General features: G+C 46.9%; 1 protein-coding gene across 5 annotated transcripts in view; it reads right to left on the bottom strand.

The window, feature by feature from the left end:
• NEK10 (NIMA related kinase 10) overlaps positions 1-23607 on the bottom strand; it is a 407343-nt gene extending 383736 nt beyond the window's left edge. For all 5 annotated transcript variants that reach the window (XM_077268950.1, XM_077268949.1, XM_077268946.1 and 2 more), the window contains exon 1: positions 23483-23607. The gene's annotated coding sequence lies outside the window, so the exon portion shown is untranslated. The remainder of the gene's footprint in view (positions 1-23482) is intronic.
• Between the last annotated feature and the right edge of the window lie 2039 nt (positions 23608-25646).

Genomic DNA, 25646 nt, shown 5'->3' on the forward strand with positions numbered 1-25646 from the left:
CACAGTGATTTTGTTGAGTTCCCGAAAGTCGAGGCAAGGACTCAAACCACCATCTTTTTTCTTTACAAAGAAAAAGCCAGCTGCCACAGGAGAAACATAAGGGCGGATATGCCCCTTACGAAGACTCTCGGCAATATACTCCTTCATGGCCAGCCGCTCAGGACAAGACAGATTAAATTGATGGCACAATTAAAAGATGGATGTGGCGGTAGAACCTCAGCCTCGCTTTCAGAGAACACGTCTTCAAAGACCTTCAGATACTCCGGAATAGCTTCCAGACCGACAGACAACACAGATACACACTTCAAGGACTTAGATAAGGACCATTGAACAATTTCCTCCGTAACCCAGTTAATAACAGGGTTTTAATGCTGTAACCAAGGCATTCCCGACACCAACCCACTATATTTGCCCACTTTGATGCTAATTCTGGTGCCCAGAACCCATTTGGGCTAGGCTGGAGGGACCTGGGTTTGATGCAGGGCATCACTATTTGTGTATTTTAAGTGTCAGATCAGTGGCCCAAAGGCATTTAACCCCTTAAAAACATCAGTTACTTATTCAAATCTGTTAAAATGGGCTGTTTGCCCACTTTGATGCCAGTTCTGGTGCCCAGAACCCATTTGGGCCAGGCTGGAGAGACCTGGCTTTGATGCAGGGCATCACTGTCTGTGTATTTTAAGTGTCGTATTAGTGGACCAAAGGCATTTAACCCCTTAAAAACATCAGTTACTTATTCAAATCTGTGAAAATGGGCCGTTTGCCCACTTTGATGCCAGTTCTGGTGCCCAGAACCCATTTGGGCCAGGCTGAAGGGACCTGGGTTTGATGCAGGGCATCACTGTCTGTGTATTTTAAGTGTCGTATTAGTGGACCAAAGGGATTTAACCCCTTAAAAATATCAGTTACTTATTCAAATCTGTGAAAATGGGCCGTTTGCCCACTTTGATGCCAGTTCTGATGCCTAGAACCCATTTGGGCCAGGCTGAAGGGACCTGGGTGTGATGCAGGGCATCACTTTCTGTGTATTTTAAGTGTCAGATCAGTGGCCCAAAGGCATTTAACCCCTTAAAAACATCAGTTACTTATTCAAATCTGTGAAAATGGGCTGTTTGCCCACTTTGATGCCAGTTCTGGTGCCCAGAACCCATTTGGGCTAGGCTGGAGAGACCTGGCTTTGATGCAGGGCATCACTGTCTGTGTATTTTAAGTGTCGTATTAGTGGACCAAAGGCATTTAACCCCTTAAAAACATCAGTTACTTATTCAAATCTGTGAAAATGGGCCGTTTGCCCACTTTGATGCCAGTTCTGGTGCCCAGAACCCATTTGGGCCAGGCTGAAGGGACATGGGTTTGATGCAGGGCATCACTTTCTGTGTATTTTAAGTGTCAGATCAGTGGCCCAAAGGCATTTAACCCCTTAAAAACATCAGTTACTTATTCAAATCTGTGAAAATGGGCTGTTTGCCCACTTTGATGCCAGTTCTGGTGCCTAGAACCCATTTGGGCCAGGCTGGAGAGACCTGGGTTTGATGCAGGGCATCACTTTCTGTGTATTTTAAGTGTCAGATCAGTGGCCCAAAGGCATTTAACCCCTTAAAAACATCAGTTGCTTATTCAAATCTGTGAAAATGGGCTGTTTGCCCACTTTGATGCCAGTTCTGGTGCCCAGAACCCATTTGGGCCAGGCTGGAGAGACCTGGCTTTGATGCAGGGCATCACTGTCTGTGTATTTTAAGTGTCGTATTAGTGGCCCAAAGGCATTTAGCCCCTTAAAAACATCAGTTACTTATTCAAATCTGTGAAAATGGGCTGTTTGCCCACTTTGATGCCAGTTCTGGTGCCCAGAACCCATTTGGGCCAGGCTGAAGGGACCTGGGTTTGATGCAGGGCATCACTTTCTGTGTATTTTAAGTGTCAGATCAGTGGCCCAAAGGCATTTAACCCCTTAAAAACATCAGTTACTTATTCAAATCTGTGAAAATGGGCTGTTTGCCCACTTTGATGCCAGTTCTGGTGCCCAGAACCCATTTGGGCCAGGCTGGAAATAACTGGTTTGGATGTGGGGCGCCTTGTTCTATATGTCAGCAGTGTGAGATCAGTGGCCCAAAGGCATTTAACCCTTTCCAGTTTTATTGTTTTTGTAGCCGTTTTTAAGTGTATTCACATCAGGGCTCCTCGCTGCATTGTGTTTTATTATTGTGATGATTATGTTTTGTTGTTAAACCTATAAAAAACAGAAAAGAAAAAATTGCCGAATAAGAAACTGACGAATAAGAAACCAACTTCAGCTCCGAATAAGAAACTGAACGAATAAGAAACCAACTTCAGCCTCGTGATGGGGACTGCAAATGATATGGGGGGACTGCAAATGATGTGGGGGTGATGGGGACTGCAAATGATGTGGGGGGACTGCAAATGATATGGGGGACTGCAAATGATGTGGGGGGACTGCAAATGATGTGGGGGTGATGGGGACTGCAAATGATGTGGGGGTGATGGGGACTGCAAATGATGTGGGGGTGATGGGGACTGCAAATGATGTGGGGGTGATGGGGACTGCAAATGATGTGGGGGTGATGGGGACCGCAAATGATGTGGGGGTGATGGGGACCGCAAATGATGTGGGGGCGATGGGGACTGCAAATGATGTGGGAGTGATGGGGACCACAAATGATGTGGGGGTGATGGGGACCGCAAATGATGTGGGGGTGATGGAGACTGCAAATGATGATGTGGGGGTGATGGGGACTGCAAATGATGTGGGGGGGGACTGCAAATGATGATGTGGGGGTGATGGGGACTGCAAATGATGATGTGGGGGTGATGGGGACTGCAAATGATGATGTGGGGGTGATGGGGACTGCAAATGATGTGGGGGTGATGGGGACTGCAAATGATGATGTGGGGGTGATGGGGACTGCAAATGATGATGTGGGGTGATGGGGACAGGAAATGATGTGGGAGTGATAGGGACTGCAGATGATGAAGTGTGTTTGAGGGGGTTCTGCACATGATGAAATGATAGGGGGCTGCAAATGATTATGTAAGGGGGACTGCAGATGAAGTGACGGGGGGATAGGGGACTAAATGATGATAGGGGACTAAATGATGAAGTGGGGGTGATGGGGACTGCACATGAAGTGAGTGTGAGGGACGTGGACAGCAATTGAATTGAAGGTGGGGGTGGGAAGAGCAAATGGTGTATTGAAGGTGGGGAGAGCAATTAATGAATTTTGAGGGTGGGGGAAGAGCAATTGATAATGAATAGAGGGTGGGAGAGAGAGAAGACATGACAATGAATTGAGGCAGAAGGGGCATGTAACTATAATGAATTGGGGTAAGGGTTAGAGCGGAAAGTACATAGTGGGGGTCGTTGAGGACAAAGTGACTGGTAATAAATTGGGAGAAAGAATACAGGTGCTAATTAATTTATATATTACATGGGGAAAGTGGCTATATACAGATAGTGGGGGCACAGTGGCGAATTATAATTTATATTTGGAATGGTGGGTTGCATAATAACCAATTATATATTAATGGTGGGTGAACTTCTGTAGTCAGATGTGTAGTGTAGAAGAAAGGGAAAAAATGGGGAATGTGCTCTGGAAGCGGTGCTCTAGATAACTGTGTTATTTTATGCAGAGACGAGTCCTGGCTGAAAGAAGCGATGGCGGTCTGCGCTGGATTAAAAAGAAACGCAAAGATGAAGGACTTTAGCTAGAGACGTCACTGGTGAGTATGTTACCTGTACACTGACACCATACACTGTATACTGTATACAGAGCTCCTGTGTATAATGTTACTGGTGATCAATATATTATCTGTACACTATACACTATATACAGAGCTCCTGTGTATAATGTCATTAGTGATCGCTGTATTACATGTACACTGTACCCTATATACAGAGCTCCTGTGTATAATGTCACTGGTGATCCCTGTATTACCTGTACACTGACACTATATAAAGAGCTCATGTGTATAATGGCATCGGTGACCACTGTATTACCTGTATACACACTGCATACTAAGTACAGATCTCCTGTGTATAATGGCACTTATGGTGATAGTATTTTTTTAAAATTAATGATCAGTATTGTACTATTCAGTCACAATGTGGTGGTAATATGTTGTCCGGCTATGGTGTAGCGGTATTTGTTCCTTGTATGTGCTATTATTCGGTTACTGTGTGGTGGTAATATGTGGTCTGTTCATGTTGTGTTGGTATTTGTTCCTTGTATGTAGTTGGTCACCATGTGATGTTAATATGTGGTCTGGACATGCTGCGGTGGTATTTGTCCCTTGTATGTGATATTGTTCAGTCATTGTGGTGGTAATATGTGGTCTGCACATGGTGTGGCGATGTTTGTTCCTTGTAGATAGTATTATAGGTCACTATGTGGTGATAATATGGTGTCTGGTCATGGTGTTGTGGTATTTGTCCCTTGTACGTGGTATTATTGGTCATTTGAAAAATTGAAAAATAAATAAAAATACACCTAATTTGTATTGCATATTTTAACAAATGTTTAAAGGGAACCTGTCACCACGTTTTTGGAAGATGGGATAAAAATAGCGTTAAATAGGGGCAGAGGTGGGCGTTACATTAGTGTGTGTGTTATGCGTTTATTACCCACCTAAGTTGCCGAAATAACTTTGCAAAGTCTCCGTTTTCGCCTGTCAATCAGGCTGGTCAGGTCACATGGGCGTGGTGTCTTCACCCAGATTTGGCGTAGTTTTCCGTTGGTGGCGTAGTGGTGTGCGCATGCCCAAAGTCCGGAATCCTCTTCCAGGGGATTTAAAATAGCGCGGTGTTCGTTATTGCATTGGTGATCGGTGGGCGCGGCCATCTTCCTTTGGCCGCGCGTGCGCAGAAGCGGCGCTCTGCTGGCCGCGGCTTCAGGAAAATGGCCGCGGGATGCCGCGCGTGCGCAGATGGATATCGCGGCGGCCATTTTCCTGAAGCCGCGGCCAGCAGAGCGCCGCTTCTGCGCACGCGCGGCCAAAGGAAGATGGCCGCGCCCACCGATCACCAATGCAATAACGAACACCGCGCTATTTTAAATCCCCTGGAAGAGGATTCCGGACTTTGGGCATGCGCACACCACTACGCCACCAACGGAAAACTACGCCAAATCTGGGGGAAGACAACGCCCATGCGACCTGACCAGCCTGATTGACAGGCGAAAACGGAGACTTTGCAAAGTTATTTCGGCAACTTAGGTGGGTAATAAACGCATAACACACACACTAATGTAACGCCCACCTCTGCCCCTATTTAACGCTATTTTTATCCCATCTTCCAAAAACGTGGTGACAGGTTCCCTTTAATAGGTTAGAGTAGAGTAGGGCCCGGCCAAAAGAGTCTACCTTGTTGTTGTCTCAGATTAGAAAAAAAACCTTTTGGCCAAAGCAAAAGCTGCTGGCTATGTGTTTGATCTGGTGATGGGAACTGTTAATGTGTGATTTGTGAGAAGTGGAGTTTTGCCAAGAGACAGCGGTGGGACTGTGGACAGTTTGAGGGGTGGAGGCGGGGCTGGGGTGGAGCCTGGGCGGAGTCTTAAGGGGGCCCTGAAATTCCTAGTGGCAGCCCTGACCACACCACCTGAAAACAAAAGTTTAACATGGGCAGAGTCCATACATAGCATTTGGGTTATGACTACCCTTATGAAACTTAGTATCAAAAATGCTATAAAGTAAGAATCCTTTCAAATATAGAAGAGTTAATAGTTTATTTTTATCAGTTAACAAGTGAAGTGAATGAAGGAAAGATGAATGTAAATCAGATCTATGTTTGCTGTGACCACAAGCAGCATTATAGCAGTGATCCTCCTAGGTACACTTGTTTAAGAGGAGCGAGCGGGCTCAAGAAGATGCCGTCACAAGAGAGAGTAGGGAAATCTCAGGCAGTGTGAGGAGTGATAGGTTCAAGGTCAGCTGATGCATAGGTATGAAGTTTTGCGCAAATCCCGAGGCGGTCCAGGGCATAGGGCCCAAAAGAGGCATCAGATTCCATGGCTCTTTTTCCCCTAAGCAGAAGAGGTTGGTTGGGTCACAGGGATGGGGACAGTTCAGGCACAGCGGAGGAAACAACTGATTAGTATACTGGGCAAAGAGAACACCAACCGAAGGGGACTCTGTCTTATTCTGTATGCCACAGTCGAATGTATCCAATTTACAAGGTAAAGCCGAACCTGTTGAACCAGACCAAATGTCTCCTACTGTGTGTGCAGCTGTTTCCAGTTCCAAGAACGAGGAGGTAACAAGGACTCCAGAACAACAAGTGAGTACAGAACAAAGCCCACAGCACACATGTCAGATTCCTGTTTAGAAGAGGGGTTTCAGGGTGAAGAGGAGTTAGATCCAGCCCACAGCAGAAGTCTTGTACCCCCTTTCAAGTGGCGCTGCGAGCAGAGTCAGGCACTTACAAACGAGAAAAACGGACAGCTTACTACTTTAAAGGTGAACAAAATTGCGAACAGCGTCACAAGCTTCAATATAGCAGACGGCGACACGAATCCCAAAATGGCGGGCAGCAGCGTGAGTCCCAAGATGGCAGTGGCTGGTGGTCCGAAGTGGGGAGGTTTGACTCATTGTGGGAATGGACGTCTGAAGGTTTGAAGATGGAACTGGCCATCCCACTGGAGTGACAACCTTGAGGAGGTGGTGTCAAAGAGCCAAGATCCAACCCAGAAGAAGTGGTGTGTTATGGAAGAAGGTGTGGTCCAATAACAGAGGAGGCTTTCTGGATAAGAGAAGACGAGAAGAGGGGGGCGTGTCCAGAGACAGAGTCACGGGAGTGACACTGGAGGTGTTGGTTGCCTCGGGAAAGCCAGTCGAGCGGGAAGTGCGCCAGAAGTGACTGCTATTACAGCTCGTGGACACAGCAGATGCCTCGTTCGTTATTCCAGCCATGAGCCACGTGTACAGCAGAAGTGATGGATACTACATCCGACGAGGAAGTGATCTATCTTACAATCCCAGGGGCTGCTACAGGAGGAAAGTCAGCCAGTGAAACCAGAAGTTAGGCGACGACGCTGCCCATGTCTGAGCAATGGCAGACGACTTCACAGCTGCAGGTCGGCATGTATTAGCAGGAGGTCTGGTTACTCTATTGGAGCCGAATGCCCGCAGAGGACCAGATGCCATCACTGGTTGACATTTCCTCACCAAATCAGTCTGATCCTGTTAGCCCAACTGCACTGCCCCTGGGAGAAAGTGAGGGCCCCTTGGGAGAGGAGGAGAGGGAAGCCCCGCAATCTGCCACCATACCCTCATTGTGGGCTGAGCCCGAGAAGTTGAATTGGAATGAGGGAAGGTAGGACCTCCCAATCCCTGTGAGGCCGACATCCAAGGGGATCATGGAAGAAAGGATGATAACCGCTAAGTTCAGGAGTGGCTCGCAGGCCCGAAGTGAGCCTTGTTTGAGGAACAATGCACCGAGGGAGGTCAACTACATTAAAGGCATCGGTTTTATTAAAAAAACAGCGAACCAGAGAATAGATGTACGAGAACCGGGCCATGCAAAAAGTCACTGCCATATCACCTACATAGCCTCTATGTAGGTGAGAAAGTCCATTTCTTTAAAGTCTGGAGCCGCAAAGGCTGGTACGCAGTGAGGGTCAGCTGTCCTGTGACCGGCAAAGAAGTGGAAAAGTGGGAGGAGGCAGAATTTGAGAAACAGTACCAGCACCGCCATCCAAACCCATGTTCCGTGAACAGAAAAAGACTACACAACACCGTAGGATGATGCCGGTACCCAGACTCTCATTTGGGATGGGGAGGTGGAGAAAGTGGAGAAACGTCCTGAGCAGAAGTACCCCGAGTGATCGGTCCCAGTACAAGCATTTGCCTGCCAGGAAACGCCTCAGACCAGATGTTTGTGTCAGGGATAGGACTGTTGCAGAATGACCAGGGAAGACAACTGTATCATGATTAGCCGTGGAGGTGGGGTCATCCACCATCCCCTGACTCCTGGGCAGCTTGGATGAAGAAAAGTGTGTGAAGCAGACATTTCCAGGCTGTCCCAGGTTGTTGTTTCTTTCCTGAAAAGGCACTGTTCTCAAGGCCTTATGCTGAATAGAGGGTCAGCTAGACACAGGGAGATTCCAACTGCTACAAGAGTCTTCCCCCACAGTTGTTACACTTTAGCAGTCATTGCTGCATTGGACATGATGCCCTGAGAGACAGGAACACTACAAACACGGTCCTAACCCAGCTGGACCATGATAAGAACCAACCACTAATACCAATAGAGGAAGACGTCTTATGCTACTTTCACACTAGCGTCATGCACTGCACGTCGCTATGCGTCGTTTTGGAGAAAAAACGCATCCTGCAAAAGTGCTTGCAGGATGCGTTTTTTCTCCATAGACTTTTATTAAAGTCGCAGTGCGACGCATTGGAAGGCGCGTTCTCACATCTTTGCATCGGCACCATTGCGGCTACACTGTTTACTGCTATCTTATAGGTAATTTCGATTGTAGTAATCTGCGGGTTTGTTCGACTTTTGTCTCCTTCTCGATTAATGGTCTCTACCACTAATATCGCCGCACATAGCATTTACCCATACCCACTGATCACATGATGGGGGTCTAAGATCCGATAGGCTAATGATGTCCGCCATTCTACCATATAATGTGGACCTTACAATTCCTCCCACTCTCTTCAGCATAGTAAGGAGGGTGGCAGGTCCTTTTGTCCTCATGTTTAGCACTCGTGCACTTTATCTCCCAGGCAGACAAGTCCCCTGATGATTAGGCCTGCAAGGAAACGCGTCGGGACACTTCAATAGGGAGAGTGCAGGGCATGATTTTGCTCAGGGGTAGCTGTGGACTGCCCTTGTAAGGGCGGGAGCTTGGGACGTAGGTTTGTTGATAGCCCCTCAGGGATTGACAGGGCATTGTCTCCCGACATCGCTGATCCATGGAATTCTCCGCTCCAGCGAACCGTGGGCTTCACCTACCTGGTCTATGGCAATTGGTGAGATCATTCCTGTTTTAAACATTCAATATGATTTTCATCCTATTTTGCTTTCATCCCGCCTGCCTAGTATCTATTTTTGATACCTGCTGATACCTATACAACAAGATTACCTGGTAAAATATTTCGTGCACTTCTATGTGCCTTTATTATAGATTATAGGTATCTTGAAAGTTTGGGACAGCATACTTTGTATGTTTAACTACTGTTCCAACTACAATTTATCAGTACCATCCATTGGTACATTACCATACAGGCTGTATCATTTGGTACTTGTTTGAGGTGACACTTTTTTGTTTTTTGGTGTTTAATTTTTTTACTTTTTATAACAATAAAGGTTATGTTTTAATTCCTACTATAGCTTTGTTCCTCTAAATATTGGTGGGATTTGTTGGATTATTCCAATTAGATATACATTCAGAATTGCTGTTTTTGTGCATCTGTGATAACTTGCTTTCAGCAAAGAACACCTTTAATGCAAACTACCGTAATGGTATATCCCAGTTATAGTGGCGCACAGTAGATGTGCAGGAGCCGCCTGTGTTTTACAGTATACGTACCACTATATCGGGGATAATGGCTAAGTTATTTGCATATAGCTGTAAGGTGGGCCCCTAGGGTCAATTCCGCCTGTGGGCCCCAGACACCCCAGTCCGACTCTGACAGCGAGCCTTTCCCAGCATACAATGGGGAAATAAGTATTTGATACACTGCTATTTGTACACTTCAACTGTGAGAGACTAAATCTAAAAACAAAAGCCAGAAAATCACATTGTAGAATTTTTAAATACTGTAATTAAATTGCATTTTATTGCATGAAATAAGTATTTGATCACCTACCAACCAGCAAGAATTCTGGCTCTCACAGACCTGTTAGTTTTTCTTTAAGAAGCCTTTCTACTCTGCACTCATTACTTGTATTAATTCCACCCAGGGCCGGCTCCAGGTTTTCACCTTTAGTTTTTTAGGGTCGAGTCGGGTTTTGTGAAACCCGACTGTCTTAAAAGTCGAGTCGAGTGAAATCGGCCGACCACCGTGAAAAGTCAGGTTTCGGCCGAAACACGAAACCCAATGAAGGATTTTTTTTTTTCTCTCTCTCTCTCTCTCCTCTCTCTCTCTCCTCTCTCTCTCCCCTACGAAAGAGTCCCGGTGGGCCCCGTTAACACATACCACAATTCATAATGCACGGATACGGCAGATAAATATAGGTATAGTACAATCCAAAGATTTCACTTACATTACATGAGTGATATCTATTGTGCATTCTACATTAGCTCAGAAACCGGACAGTATAGTCCTCCATACAGAATAATTAGCCCCATACAGTATAATGGCCCCATATAGTGCTCCATACAGTATAATTGGCACCACATAGTCCTCTATACAGAATAATGAGCCCCATATAGTGCTCCAAACAGAATAAAGAGCCCAATATTATGCTCCATACAGAATAATGAGCCACATATAATGCTCCATACAGTATAATGGGCACCACAGAGTACTCCATACAGAATGAGTCGCATATATTGCTCCATACAGTATAGTGAGCCACATATAATTCTCCATACAGTATATGATGGGCCCCATCTATTGCTCCATATATAACGGGCCTCATATAATGCTCCATACAGTATATGATCAGCCCCATACAGTATACTGAGTCCCATATATTGCTCCATACAGAATTGGCCCCATATAATACTCCTTACAGAATGGGTCCCATATAATGCTCCATATATAATTAGTCCCATAAGATGCTTCATATATTATTGGCCCCATATACTGGTCCATATTGAATTGGCCACATAAGATGCTCCATATTAAATTGGCCCCACATAGTGCTCCCTATAGAATTGGCTTCATAAGATGCTCCATATATGGGCCCCATATAATGCTCCATATATAATTGGCCATATAAAATGCTCCATATATAATTAGTCCCAAGAGATGCTTCATATATTATTGGCCCCATATACTGTTCCATATGTAATTGGCCCCATATACTGCGCCATATTGAATTGGCCCCATATAATGCTCCCTATATTATTGGCCCCATAAGATACTCCATATAGAATTAGCCCCATATAATGCTCCATATATGGGCCCCTTCTGATGGTCCCCATATATTGCTCCAAATATAAAAAAAAATGAAATACACACCTCTCGTTGCTTGACGCTGCTCTGCTCTGGACTCCTCACCGTCGGCGTCTTCCTGCTCTCTGTGCTGCGACTGCTCAGGCAGAGGGCGCGCACTGGTGACGTCATCGCGCCCTCTGACCTGAACGTGACGTCAGAGGATGGAAGACACTGCAGCGCTGGAACCGGGAGAGGTAAGTATCGCAATGCCGGGGCCCGGAGCAGACGGGGGGTCCACTCGCGGGGCCGTCACTATAGCGCGCCAGTGTCCCCGACGGCGAGTGGGACCCCTGCCTGCTCAGGGCCCCGGCACTTGCCCGGGTGCTGACGCCGGCCCTGATTCCACCTGTCCACACACTCAATCACACTCCAAACTCTCCAACATGGCCAAGACCAAAGAGCTGTCTAAGGACACCAGGGAACAAACTGTAGACCTGTACGAGGCTGGGATGGGCTACAGGACCATAGGCAAACAGCTTGGTGAGAAAGCATCAACTGTTGGCACAATTATTAGAAAATGGAAGAAACACAAGATGGCTGTCAGTCTTCTTCAGTCTGAGCTCCATGCAAGATCTCGCTTCAGTGGAGTAAGGATGATTCTGATATAGGTCAGGAATCAGCTCAGAACTACATGGGAGGACCTGGTCAATGACTTGAAAAGAGCTGGGACTACAGTCTCAAACATTACCGTTAGTAACACACTACGCCGTCATGGATGAAAATCCTGCAGGGCACGTAAGAAGACCCTGCTCACGCCAGCACATGTCCAGGTCTGTTTGAAGTTCGCCAATGACTATTTGTATGATCCAGAGGGAGCATGGGAAAAGGTCATGTGGACAGATGAGACCAAAGTAGAACATTTTGCTATGAAATCCACTCTGTGTTTGGAGGTACAAGAAGGATGATTACATTCCTACGAACACCATCCTAACTGTGAAGCATGTTGGGGGAAACATCATACTTTGGGGATGTTTTCTGCAAAGGGGATAGAATGACTGCACCACATTGAAGAGAGGATGGATGGGGTCATGTATTGCGAGATTTTGGCCAACAACCTCCTTCCCTCAGTAAGAGCATTGAAGATTGGTCATGGCTGGGTCTTCTAGCATGACAAAGACCCGAAACACACAGACCGGACAACTAAGGTCCGTATAAGAAGCATTTCAAGGTCCTGTAGTGGCCTAGCCAGTCTCCAGACCTGAACCCAATAGCAAATCTTTGGAGGGAGCTGAAACTCAATGTTGCCTAGTGACAGCCCCGAAGCCTGAAAGATTTGGAGAAGATCTGTATGGAAGAGTGGGCCAAAATCCCTGCTGCAGTGTGTGCAAACTTGGTCAAGAACCACAGGAAACGTCTAAGTTTTCTGGTTATTATTCTTAGATTCTGTCCCTCACAGTTGAAGTGTGCATACAATAAAAATTACATACTGGAGAACAGATGTGATGTGAAGTCTACCTACCACATACAGTGGTGAACATCATCCATAGGGTGCCAGGTTAGAAATCCAAGCCTTCTTTTACAGTAATGGAAGGATCTACTGATGCCTAAAGGCTCATTAAGACGTCAGTTTTTCGCATACAAGTTTTTCACAGATAGCTCTCGTACGTATTAGGCCGGCGTCACACTAGGCGTATGAAAATACGGTCTGTTTTTTACAGCCGTAATACGCAGTAATTGTCCCAAAACACTGTTCTGTATTCAATGCGAGGATGCGATTTTTACGCACAAATTTATCCATGTGTCATCCGTATGGCTTCCGTACGGCGATTTTTTTGCGCATACGGCGATTTTTTTGCGCAGGCTTGCAAAATGGACATATCATGGATACATCGGCTCAAATATTCTTAAAAACATACATACAGTCTATATATATATATATATATATATATATATATATATATATATATATATATATATATATATACACTCACTGGCCACTTTATTAAGTACACCTGTCCAACTTCTTGTTAACACTTAATTTCTAATCAGCCAATCACATGGCGGCAACTCAGTGCATTTAGGCATGTAGACATGGTCAAGACAATCTCCTGCAGTTCAAACCGAGCATCAGTATGGGGAAGAAAGGTGATTTGAGTGCCTTTGAACATGGCATGGTTGTTGGTGCCAGAAGGGCTGGTCTGAGTATTTCAGAAACTGCTGATCTACTGGGATTTTCACGCACAACCATCTCTAGGGTTTACAGAGAATGGCCCGAAAAAGAAAAAAAATCCAGTGAGCGGCAGTTCTGTGGGCGGAAATGCCTTGTTGATGCCAGAGGTCAGAGGAGAATGGGCAGACTGGTTCGAGCTGATAGAAAGGCAACAGTGACTCAAATCGCCACCCGTTACAACCAAGGTAGGCCTAAGAGCATCTCTGAACGCACAGTGCATCGAACTTTGAGGCAGATGGGCTACAGCAGCAGAAGACCACACCGGGTACCACTCCTTTCAGCTAAGAACAGGAAACTGAGGCTACAATTTGCACAAGCTCATCGAAATTGGACAGTAGAAGATTGGAAAAACGTTGCTTGGTCTGATGAGTCTCGATTTCTGCTGCGACATTCGGATGGTAGGGTCAGAATTTGGCGTAAACAACATGAAAGCATGGATCCATCCTGCCTTGTATGGAGCATCTTTGGGATGTGCAGCCGACAAATCTGCGGCAACTGTGTGATGCCATCATGTCAATATGGACCAAAATCTCTGAGGAATGCTTCCAGCACCTTGTTGAATCTATGCCACGAAGAATTGAGGCAGTTCTGAAGGCAAAAGGGGTCCAACCCGTTACTAGCATGGTGTACCTAATAAAGTGGCCGGTGAGTGTATATATGTCAGTGAGACACACACATATATATATATATATATCTATATATATAATTGTCTAAGGGTTTTTCTGTCTGTCTGTCCCGTTTATTCATTCGCTGATTGGTCGAGGCCGCCTGGGCCTCGACCAATCAGCGACGGGCATAGCATGGCGACGATGATGTCATAATGGAAATCCCGCGTCTCTGACCAATCAGCGACGGGCACAGTATCGACGTAGATGTCATAATGGTTGCCATGGCGACGATGATGTCAAAAAGGTTGCCTCGACCAATCAGCGACGGGCACAGTCGGAATCATCATTGTCCATATACTACGGGGACATGCATATTCTAGAATACCCGATGCGTTAGAATCGGGCCACAATCTAGTATATATATATATATGTATGTTTAATACAGCGCTAGATAGCAGAAAAGCTGGTAATTCAATTGCCGGCTTTTCCTATCTCCTTCACAAACCCGACAGGATATGAGACATGGTTTACATACAGTAAACCATCTCATATCCCTTCTTTTATTACATATTCCTCTTTACTAATGTAAGAAGTCTATGTGTGTTAAGTTTGGGGTCTCTAGCTATTAAATTAAAGGGTTAAATCCAGGAAAAAATTGGCGTGGGCTCCCGTGCAATTTTCTCCGCCAGAGTGGGAAAGCCAGTGACTGAGGGCAGATATTAATAGCCTAGAGAGGGACCATGGTTATTGCCCCCCCCGGGCTAAAAACATCTGCCCCCAGCCACCCCAGAAAAGGCACATCTGTAAGATGGGCCTATTCTGGCACTTAGCCTCTCTCTTCCCACTCCCGTGTAGTGGTGGGATATGGGGTAATGAAGGGTTAATGTCACCTTGCTATTGTAAGGTGGCATTAAGCCAGGTTAATAATGGAGAGGTGTCAATTAAGACACCTATCCATCCATTATTAATCCAATAGTATGAAATGGTTAATAAAACACACACACATTATTAAAAAGTATTTTAATTAAATAAAGACCATATGAACTCGAGCCTGCGAACTTTTCTGAATATTTTCCCACGCTCTAGTTCATATGAGTTCATCCAGCAGAGGGCGCATCACCGCGACTCGAGTTAACGACAGTACATTCCCCTGAATTCCATTCATTCACCAAGTTTTACAGTCAGGAGCACAGCTGCATTAGCAGAGCTCCTGGGTGTAAAATGATTTAACCCCTTCAGATGGATTTACATCTTGGGACAAGACTGAACGACGGAGGTATGGAATATTGTTGTTTGTTTTTTTTTTACTTTATTTCAGGTGACAAGGGTCTTCAGGTGGATTAAGAGTATAACAAAATATTAAAACACCATGTGTCTTTATTTCATTAAAATACTTGTTAATAATGTGTGTGTTTTATTAACCATTTCGTACTATTAGATTAATAATGGATAGGTGTCATAATTGACGCCTCTCCATTATTAACCTGGCTTAATGTCACCTTACAATAGCAAGGTGACATTAACCCTTCATTACCCCATATCCCACCGCTACACGGGAGTGGGAAGAGAGTGGCCAAGTGCCAGAATAGGCGCATCTTCCAGATGTGCCTTTTCTGGGGTGGCTGGGGGCAGATGTTTTTAGCCAGGGGGGTCCTATAACCATGGTCCCTCTCTAGGCTATTTCCCACTCTGGCGGAGAAAATTGCGCGGGAGCCTGTTATGACCCCAATGGCGAGGGTCTCAGAGGAACGTGGAAGTCTGCAGAATACAAAAATCCAGCTCATAGGGCAGTGGTAACTGGGTTGACCATATAACTACTCCTAACGCCAACACTAGAAGTAGCCGGGGATCATTCCTACGTTGATTCTAGATGACACGCGCCAGCCGGAGAATCTAGCTACCCCTAGTAGAGGAAAACAAAGACCTTTCTTGCCTCCAGAGAAGGGGACCCCAAAGCTGGATAGAAGCCCCCCACAAATAATGACGGTGAGGTAAGAGGAAATGACAAACGCAGAAATGAACCAGGTTTAGCACAGAGAGGCCCGCTTACTGATAGCAGAATAAAGAAAGGTAACTTATATGGTCAACAAAAACCCTATCAAAATCCACACTGGAAATTCAAGAACCCCCGAACCGTCTAACGGTCCGGGGGGAGAACACCAGCCCCCTAGAGCTTCCAGCAAAGGTCAGGATATAGATTAGGAACAAGCTGGACAAAAATGCAAAACCAAAACAAATAGCAAAAAGCAAAAGGCAGACTTAGCTGATATAACTGGAACCAGGATCAGTAGACAAGAGCACAGCAGACTAGCTCTGATAACTACGTTGCCAGGCATAGAACTGAAGGTCCAGGGAGCTTATATAGCAACACCCCTAACTAACGACCCAGGTGCGGATAAAAGGAATGACAGAAAAACCAGAGTCAAAAAACTAGTAACCACTAGAGGGAGCAAAAAGCAAATTCACAACAGTACCCCCCCCTTAGTGAGGGGTCACCGAACCCTCACCACGACCACCAGGGCGATCAGGATGAGCGGCATGAAAGGCACGAACTAAATCGGCCGCATGAACATCAGAGGCGACCACCCAGGAATTATCCTCCTGACCATAGCCCTTCCACTTGACCAGGTACTGAAGCCTCCGCCTGGAGAGGCGAGAATCCAAGATCTTCTCCACCACGTACTCCAACTCGCCCTCAACCAACACCGGAGCAGGAGGCTCAGCAGAAGGAACTACAGGCACAATGTACCGCCGCAACAAGGACCTATGAAATACATTGTGAATAGCAAACGACACAGGAAGATCCAGACGAAAAGATACAGGATTAAGGATTTCCAATATCTTGTAAGGCCCAATAAAACGAGGTTTAAATTTGGGAGAGGAGACCTTCATAGGAACAAAGCGGGAAGAAAGCCATACCAAATCCCCAACGCGTAGTCGGGGACCCACACCGCGGCGGCGGTTGGCAAAGCGCTGAGCCTTCTCCTGTGACAACTTCAAGTTGTCCACCACATGATTCCAGATCTGCTGCAACCTATCCACCACAGAATCCACCCCAGGACAGTCAGAAGGCTCCACATGACCCGAAGAAAAGCGAGGATGGAAACCAGAGTTGCAGAAAAAAGGCGAAACCAAGGTGGCGGAACTAGCCCGATTATTAAGGGCAAACTCAGCCAACGGCAAGAATGTCACCCAATCGTCCTGATCAGCAGAGACAAAACACCTCAAATAAGCCTCCAAAGTCTGATTGGTTCGCTCCGTCTGTCCATTAGTCTGAGGATGGAAAGCAGACGAAAACGACAAATCAATGCCCATCCTACTACAAAAGGATCGCCAGAACCTGGAAACGAACTGGGATCCTCTGTCTGACACAATATTCTCAGGGATGCCGTGCAAACGAACCACGTTCTGGAAAAACACAGGAACCAGATCGGAAGAGGAAGGCAGCTTAGGCAAAGGAACCAAATGGACCATCTTGGAGAAGCGATCACATATCACCCAGATAACGGACATGCCCTGAGATAGCGGAAGATCAGAAATGAAATCCATGGAGATATGTGTCCAAGGTCTCTTCGGGACAGGCAAGGGCAAGAGCAAACCGCTGGCACGAGAACAGCAAGGCTTAGCTCGAGCACAAGTCCCACAGGACTGCACAAATGACCGCACATCCCTTGACAAGGAAGGCCACCAAAAGGACCTGGCCACCAGATCTCTGGTGCCAAAAATTCCCGGGTGACCTGCCAACACCGAGGAATGAACCTCGGAAATGACTCTGCTGGTCCACTTATCCGGGACAAACAGTCTGTCAGGTGGACAAGACTCAGGCCTATCAGCCTGAAATCTCTGCAACACACGTCGCAGATCCGGAGAAATAGCTGACAAGATAACTCCATCTTTAAGAATACCAACAGGATCAGCGACTCCAGGAGCATCAGGCACAAAGCTCCTAGAAAGAGCATCGGCCTTCACATTCTTTGAACCTGGTAAATACGAGACAACAAAATCAAAGCGGGAGAAAAACAATGACCAGCGGGCCTGTCTCGGATTAAGGCGTTTAGCAGACTCGAGATACATCAGATTTTTGTGATCAGTCAAGACCACCACACGATGCTTAGCACCCTCGAGCCAATGACGCCACTCCTCAAATGCCCATTTCATGGCCAACAACTCCCGATTGCCCACATCATAATTTCGCTCGGCAGGCGAAAACTTCCTAGAGAAAAAGGCACAAGGTTTCATAACAGAGCAACCAGGGCCTCTCTGCGACAAAACGGCCCCTGCCCCAATCTCCGAAGCATCCACCTCAACCTGAAAGGGAAGTGAGATGTCAGGCTGGCACAAAACAGGCGCCGAAGTAAACCGGCGTTTCAACTCCTGGAAAGCCTCCACGGCAGCAGGAGCCCAGTTAGCTACATCGGAGCCCTTCTTGGTCATATCCGTCAAAGGTTTCACAATGCTAGAAAAATTAGCGATAAAACGACGGTAGAAGTTAGCGAAGCCCAAGAACTTCTGAAGACTCTTAACTGACGAGGGCTGAGTCCAATCAAGAATAGCTCGGACCTTGACTGGGTCCATCTCCACAGCAGAAGGGGAAAAAATGAACCCCAAAAAGGGAACCTTCTGTACACCAAAGAGACACTTTGAGCCCTTGACAAACAAAGAATTTTCACGCAAAATTTTAAAGACCAACCTGACCTGCTCCACATGCGAATCCCAATTATCAGAAAAAACCAGAATATCATCCAGATAAACAATCAAAAATTTATCCAGATACTTCCGGAAAATGTCATGCATAAAGGACTGAAAAACTGAAGGCGCATTGGAGAGCCCAAAAGGCATCACCAAGTACTCAAAATGACCCTCGGGCGTATTGAATGCGGTTTTCCATTCATCACCTTGCTTAATGCGCACAAGGTTGTACGCACCACGAAGGTCTATCTTGGTGAACCACTTGGCACCCTTAATCCGGGCAAACAAGTCAGACAACAGCGGTAAAGGATACTGAAATTTGACAGTGATCTTATTTAAAAGCCGATAATCAATACAAGGTCTCAAAGATCCGTCCTTTTTTGCCACAAAAAAGAATCCCGCACCAAGAGGGGAAGAAGACGGACGAATATGTCCTTTCTCCAGAGACTCCTTGATATATGAACGCATAGCGGTATGTTCAGGTACCGACAGATTAAACAGTCTTCCCTTAGGAAACTTACTGCCTGGGATCAAATCTATAGCACAGTCACAGTCCCTATGAGGAGGCAGTGCACTGGACTCAGACTCACTGAAGACATCCTGATAATCAGACAAATACTCCGGAACTTCCGAAGGCGTAGAAGAAGCAATAGACACAGGCAGGGAATCCCCATGAATACCACGACAGCCCCAACTTGAGACTGACATAGCCTTCCAGTCCAGGACTGGATTATGGGTCTGTAACCATGGCAGCCCTAAAACAACCAAATCATGCATCTTATGTAAAACCAGGAAACGTATCACCTCGCGGTGTTCAGGAGTCATGCACATGGTAACCTGTGTCCAATACTGCGGTTTATTTGCTGCCAATGGTGTAGCATCAATACCCCTAAGAGGAATAGGATTTTCTAATGGTTCAAGAGTAAAACCACAGCGCTTAGCAAATGAGAGATCCATGAGACTCAGGGCAGCACCTGAATCTACAAACGCCATGACAGGATAAGATGACAGTGAGCAAATCAAAGTTACAGACAGAATAAATTTAGGTTGCAAATTACCAACGGTGACAGGACTAACAACCTTAGCTATACGTTTAGAGCATGCTGAGATAACATGTGTAGAATCACCACAGTAGTAGCACAAGCCATTCCGGCGTCTATGAATTTTCCGCTCATTTCTAGTCAGGATTCTATCACATTGCATTAAATCAGGTGTCTGTTCAGACAACACCATGAGGGAATTTGCGGTTTTTCTATCACATTGCACCGAATTAGGTGTCTGTTCAGACAACACCATGAGGGAATTTGCGGTTTTGCGCTCCCGCAACCGCCGGTCAATTTGAATAGCCAGTGCCATAGTATCATTCAGACCTGTGGGAATGGGAAAACCCACCATAACATTCTTAATGGCTTCAGAAAGGCCATTTCTAAAATTAGCGGCCAGTGCACACTCGTTCCAATGTGTCAGCACGGACCATTTCCGAAATTTTTGGCAATACACTTCAGCCTCGTCCTGCCCCTGAGACATAGCCAGCAAGGCCTTTTCTGCCTGAATCTCAAGATTGGGTTCCTCATAAAGTAAACCGAGCGCCAGAAAAAACGCATCAAGATCAGCCAATGCCGGATCTCCTGGCGCCAGCGAAAAAGCCCAATCCTGAGGGTCGCCCCGTAAGAACGAAATAACAATTTTTACTTGCTGAGCAGAATCTCCAGATGAACAGGGTCTCAGGGACAAAAACAATTTACAATTATTCACGAAATTCCTAAACTTAAACCTGTCTCCGGAAAACAGTTCAGGAATCGGTATTTTAGGTTCTGACCTAGGATTTCTGATAACATAGTCTTGTATGCCCTGCACACGAGTAGCCAGCTGGTCCACACTTGTAATCAAGGTCTGGACATTCATGTCTGCAGCAAGCATAGCCACTCTGAGGTAAAGGGGAAGAAGAAAAAAAAAAAAAAACTCAGAATCTTCTTTCTTATAATCCCTCTTCTGCAATGCATTAAACATTTAATACTGGCCTGGCAAACTGTTATGACCCCAATGGCGAGGGTCTCAGAGGAACGTGGAAGTCTGCAGAATACAAAAATCCAGCTCATAGGGCAGTGGTAACTGGGTTGACCATATAACTACTCCTAACGCCAACACTAGAAGTAGCCGGGGATCATTCCTACGTTGATTCTAGATGACACGCGCCAGCCGGAGAATCTAGCTACCCCTAGTAGAGGAAAACAAAGACCTTTCTTGCCTCCAGAGAAGGGGACCCCAAAGCTGGATAGAAGCCCCCCACAAATAATGACGGTGAGGTAAGAGGAAATGACAAACACAGAAATGAACCAGGTTTAGCACAGAGAGGCCCGCTTACTGATAGCAGAATAAAGAAAGGTAACTTATATGGTCAACAAAAACCCTATCAAAATCCACACTGGAAATTCAAGAACCCCCGAACCGTCTAACGGTCCGGGGGGAGAACACCAGCCCCCTAGAGCTTCCAGCAAAGGTCAGGATATAGATTAGGAACAAGCTGGACAAAAATGCAAAACCAAAACAAATAGCAAAAAGCAAAAGGCAGACTTAGCTGATATAACTGGAACCAGGATCAGTAGACAAGAGCACAGCAGACTAGCTCTGATAACTACGTTGCCAGGCATAGAACTGAAGGTCCAGGGAGCTTATATAGCAACACCCCTAACTAACGACCCAGGTGCGGATAAAAGGAATGACAGAAAAACCAGAGTCAAAAAACTAGTAACCACTAGAGGGAGCAAAAAGCAAATTCACAACAGGAGCCCACGCCAATTTTTTCCTGGATTTAACCCTTTAATTTAATAGCTAGAGACCCCAACTTTTACACAGAGACACTTGTTACATTAGTAAAGAGGAATATGCAAAAAAGAAGGGATATGAGATGGTTTACTGTATGTAAACCATGTCTCATATCCTGTCGGGTTTGTGAAGGAGAGAGCAAAAGCCGGCAATTGAATTACTGGCTTTTCTGCTATCTAGCGCTGAATTAAATATAAATATATGTATATATGTATCTCACTGACTATATATATATATACCTATTCTATGTGTACACATTTATTCTACCTATTCTATTCTAACCTGTCAGTGTGATTTTACTGTACACTGCACTGAATTACTGCCTTTTCTAGAGAACACCGGTGCGTATTTCTCGCAAGTCACACTGCTGGTCCGTGTGTAATCCGTCATTTTCTCGCCCCCATAGATTTTTATTGGCAGATTTTTTGCGCAATATGCTGACAAATGTAGCATGCTGCGATTTTCTATGCCCGTAACATACCGTATATTACGGATGTGTAATATACGGCAGATAGGAGCTGCCCCATAGAGAATCATTGGGCCGTGTGCAATACGTATTTTCTTGACGCATTTTCTGCGCTCATACGTCCGTAAAACTCGCTAGTGTGACACCGGCCTCATAGTCTGTCTGTGGAGCTGCTCACAAGTCTGTGTATTTTTGTGAACCGAGAGGTTGGAACCAAAACATGGAGACATGTCTGATTTTGATCTGAGTCGCTATTCGAACTCGCAATTCAAGTCTATGGTCAGTGAAAGAATCTGTCTGCACTCGGATGCCATCTATGTGCTGTCTGATTTTCGTATTTGTGTGATAGGAGAAGTGTGAGAAAACATCTCATGCGCAAAAAACACTGATGAAACTGATGGTGAAAACTGACATATGGACCAAACACTGATGACCGTCGGTCTCTTTTTCATGTATGAGAAAAATCACTGAGAATGACTGGAGCGGTGGTGCACTCATCCGGCCTGTGCAGTGCCCTGTTCCCAGGATCAGTGGAGGTCCCAGCGGCTGAACCCCCACTGATCAGCAAGTTATCATCTTCCAACAGGTACCGATACGCGAGAACTTCTCAGGATGGGAATATCCCTTTAAACCACTGAGTTATAATGTGCTGTGATTGGACATTCAGGCTACACAGAAGAATCCACCCCAGCGGCCGCCCTACAGGTGGGTGATCAGTGCAGCAGTGTCAGGCAGGCAGCAGTGACGGGCAGGCAGCAGGGTTGGGCAGGCAGCAGTGACGGGCAGGCAGCAGTGGCGGGCAGGCAGCAGTAACGGGCAGGCAGCAGGGTTGGGCAGGCAGCAGTGGCGGGCAGGCAGCAGTGACGGGCAGGCAGCAGTGGCGGGCAGGCAGCAGTGTCGGGCAGGCAGCAGTGACGGGCAGGCAGCAGTGGCGGGCAGGCAGCAGGGTTGGGCAGGCAGCAGTGACGGGCAGGCAGCAGTGACGGGCAGGCAGCAGGGTTGGGCAGGCAGCAGTGACGGGCAGGCAGCAGTGGCGGGCAGGCAGCAGTGTCGGGCAGGCAGCAGTGTCGGGCAGGCAGCAGTGTCGGGCAGGCAGCAGTGACGGGCAGGCAGCAGTGTCGGGCAGGCAGCAGTGACGGGCAGGCAGCAGGGTTGGGCAGGCAGCAGTGACGGGCAGGCAGCAGTGACGGGCAGGCAGCAGTGGCGGGCAGGCAGCAGTGTCAGGCAGGCAGCAGTGTCGGGCAGGCAGCAGTGGCGGGCAGGCAGCAGTGACGGGCAGGCAGCAGTGGCGGGCAGGCAGCAGTGACGGGCAGGCAGCAGTGGCGGGCAGCCTGGCAGGCAGGAGCAGGCGTTTACACACTGGTATTGGCACCAAATAATCTCTGAAATTTATTGGTCTTATGGTGAAAAACCAGTCCGAGCTGCCATTATTGGGATCATTCTGTGGCGTTCCCCAGCAGATTATACACAACGTCCATAGTGTCCCGTGCACCCGGCGAAGACACCTGACAGGTAGGACACTGAGAGCGCTGCAGCCGGGACACCACAAAGCCCAGCATACAGCAGAGTCCCTCCCCGCCCCCCGCACAGCCCGGTACTCACATACTGCACTGCCGCTGTTCGGTGGCCGCTCTGCGGGTCCCGGCTGCCGGTCTCCCTGGTAACGGTGTAAACAGTGACGACGGGACACAAAAAAGACATGCTGGAGGGGCGGAGCCAGGCATGCGCACGCCGAGCTGAGAGCGAGCCTCAGCGAGGCACGGTGGTACCTGTAGTGCCGCACCTGGCGTGTATGCGCTCCGCAGGTGTCCCTGCACTGACGCCCCTGTGGACCTTATACTCAGTCTGAGACGCTGCACATTGGTCACAGTAAGGGAGGGGAATAGCTGCAATGTCTGCCGGCCAGCGGGTGAAGAAGCAGGGTGACAGTAGTATGGCAGCCATTACTGCAGCCTCTACAATTATATATATATGTGGAGTTATGGAAACTGCAGGATGGCTAGACGGGTGATAGTATCTGCAGATGAGATAGCAAACATCTCAGGTGACTTAGTACTGAGTGTGAGCAGAGCTCCGCGCACTTCCACGCCTCGCTGCCATCACTGAGGTCCTTATTTACTAGTGGTCTGAGAAGCTGTCTGCCATGCTGAATACACTTTGGCACAAATCATCAAGAACCGCTGCTGGCAGCCCCCTTTGCTAAGGATGTCCCACATGTTCTCAATGGGAGACAAGTCCGGAGACTCTGCAGGCCGTGGTAGCACATCTACGCCGTACGGGCTGCTCACAATAGCACAAGCAATATACGGTGTGACGCCCACAGCCAAATCATTGTAATGCTGAGCTGATCGTGTTCCTGGAATGAAGAGGAGAGGGGTCTGGATTCCCATCCTTAAAAGTCTTCCCCATAATTCCGGGAGTAGGAGCGGCGTAACGTTCCCTCATCATTTACCGCTTGCCATTGTTCTCACAGCCGATCATGGTGCATTGGAGGCTTGAAAGAAGGTCTCTCCAGCGAGTCTGGCTTTTATCTCAGATGCAGCGATAACTGGAGGTTGGTCTGGAGACGACAACGCCATGAAGGGCCCTCAACAAGGGAATGTCCCACTGATCCCAGGATTATGAGCCGGGGTGGCGTAATGGACGGTAGTGAACCCCTCTCGTCTACATTCCAGTATCTGGTTGTGGATCAAGTGGTACGGCCAATAATCCAAACTGTCTTAGGAGCCATTTTCCAACATGACAAATTCCAGGCTGCACATTTCCCATTCTACAGTCATGGCCAAAAGTTTTGAGAATGACACCAAAATTATATTTTCACATGATCTGCTGCCCTGGTTTTTATTAGTGTTTGTCTGATGTTTATATCACATACAGAAATATAATTGCAATCATATTATGAGTACCAATAGGTTATATTGACAGAATGAGTTAATGCAGCAAGTCAATATTTGCAGTGTTGACCCTTCTTCTTCAAGACCTCTGCAATTCTCCCTGGCATGCTCTCGATCAACTTCTGGACCAAATCCTGACTGATAGCAGTCCATTCTTGCATAATCAATGCTTGCATTTTGCCAGAATTTGTTGGTTTTTGTTTGTCCACCTGTCTCTTGATGATTGACCACAAGTTCTCAATGGGATTAAGATCTGGGGAGTTTCCAGGCCATGGACCCCAAATCTCTATGTTTTGTTCCATGAGCCATTTAGTTATCACCTTTGCTTTATGGCAAGGTGCTTCATCATGCTGGAAAAGGCATTGTTGGGCGCCAAACTGCTCTTGGACGGTTGGGAGAAGTTGCTCTTGGAGGACATTCTGGTACCATTGTTTATTCATGGCTGTGTTTTTAGGCAAGACTGTGAGTGAGACGATTCCCTTGGCTGAGAAGCAACCCCACACATGAATGGTTTCAGGATGCTTTACAGTTGGCATGAGACAAGACTGGTGGTAGCGCTCACCTCTTCTTCTCCGAATAAGCTGTTTTCCAGATGTCCCAAACAATCGAAAAGGGGATTCATCAGAGAAAATGACTTTGCCCCAGTCCTCAGCAGTCCACTCCCTGTACCTTTTGCAGAATATCAGTCGGTCCCTGATGTTTTTTCTGGAGAGAAGTGGCTTCTTTGCTGCCCTCCTTAAAACCAGGCCTTGCTCAAAGTGTCTCCGCCTCACAGTGCGTGCAGAAGCACTCACACCAGCCTGCTGCCATTCCTGAGCAAGCTCGGCACTGCTGGGAGTCCGATCCCGCCGCTGAAACAGTTTTAAGATACG

Source organism: Ranitomeya variabilis, chromosome 6 (assembly GCF_051348905.1).
Source record: "Ranitomeya variabilis isolate aRanVar5 chromosome 6, aRanVar5.hap1, whole genome shotgun sequence".
NCBI lineage: Eukaryota > Metazoa > Chordata > Amphibia > Anura > Dendrobatidae > Ranitomeya > Ranitomeya variabilis.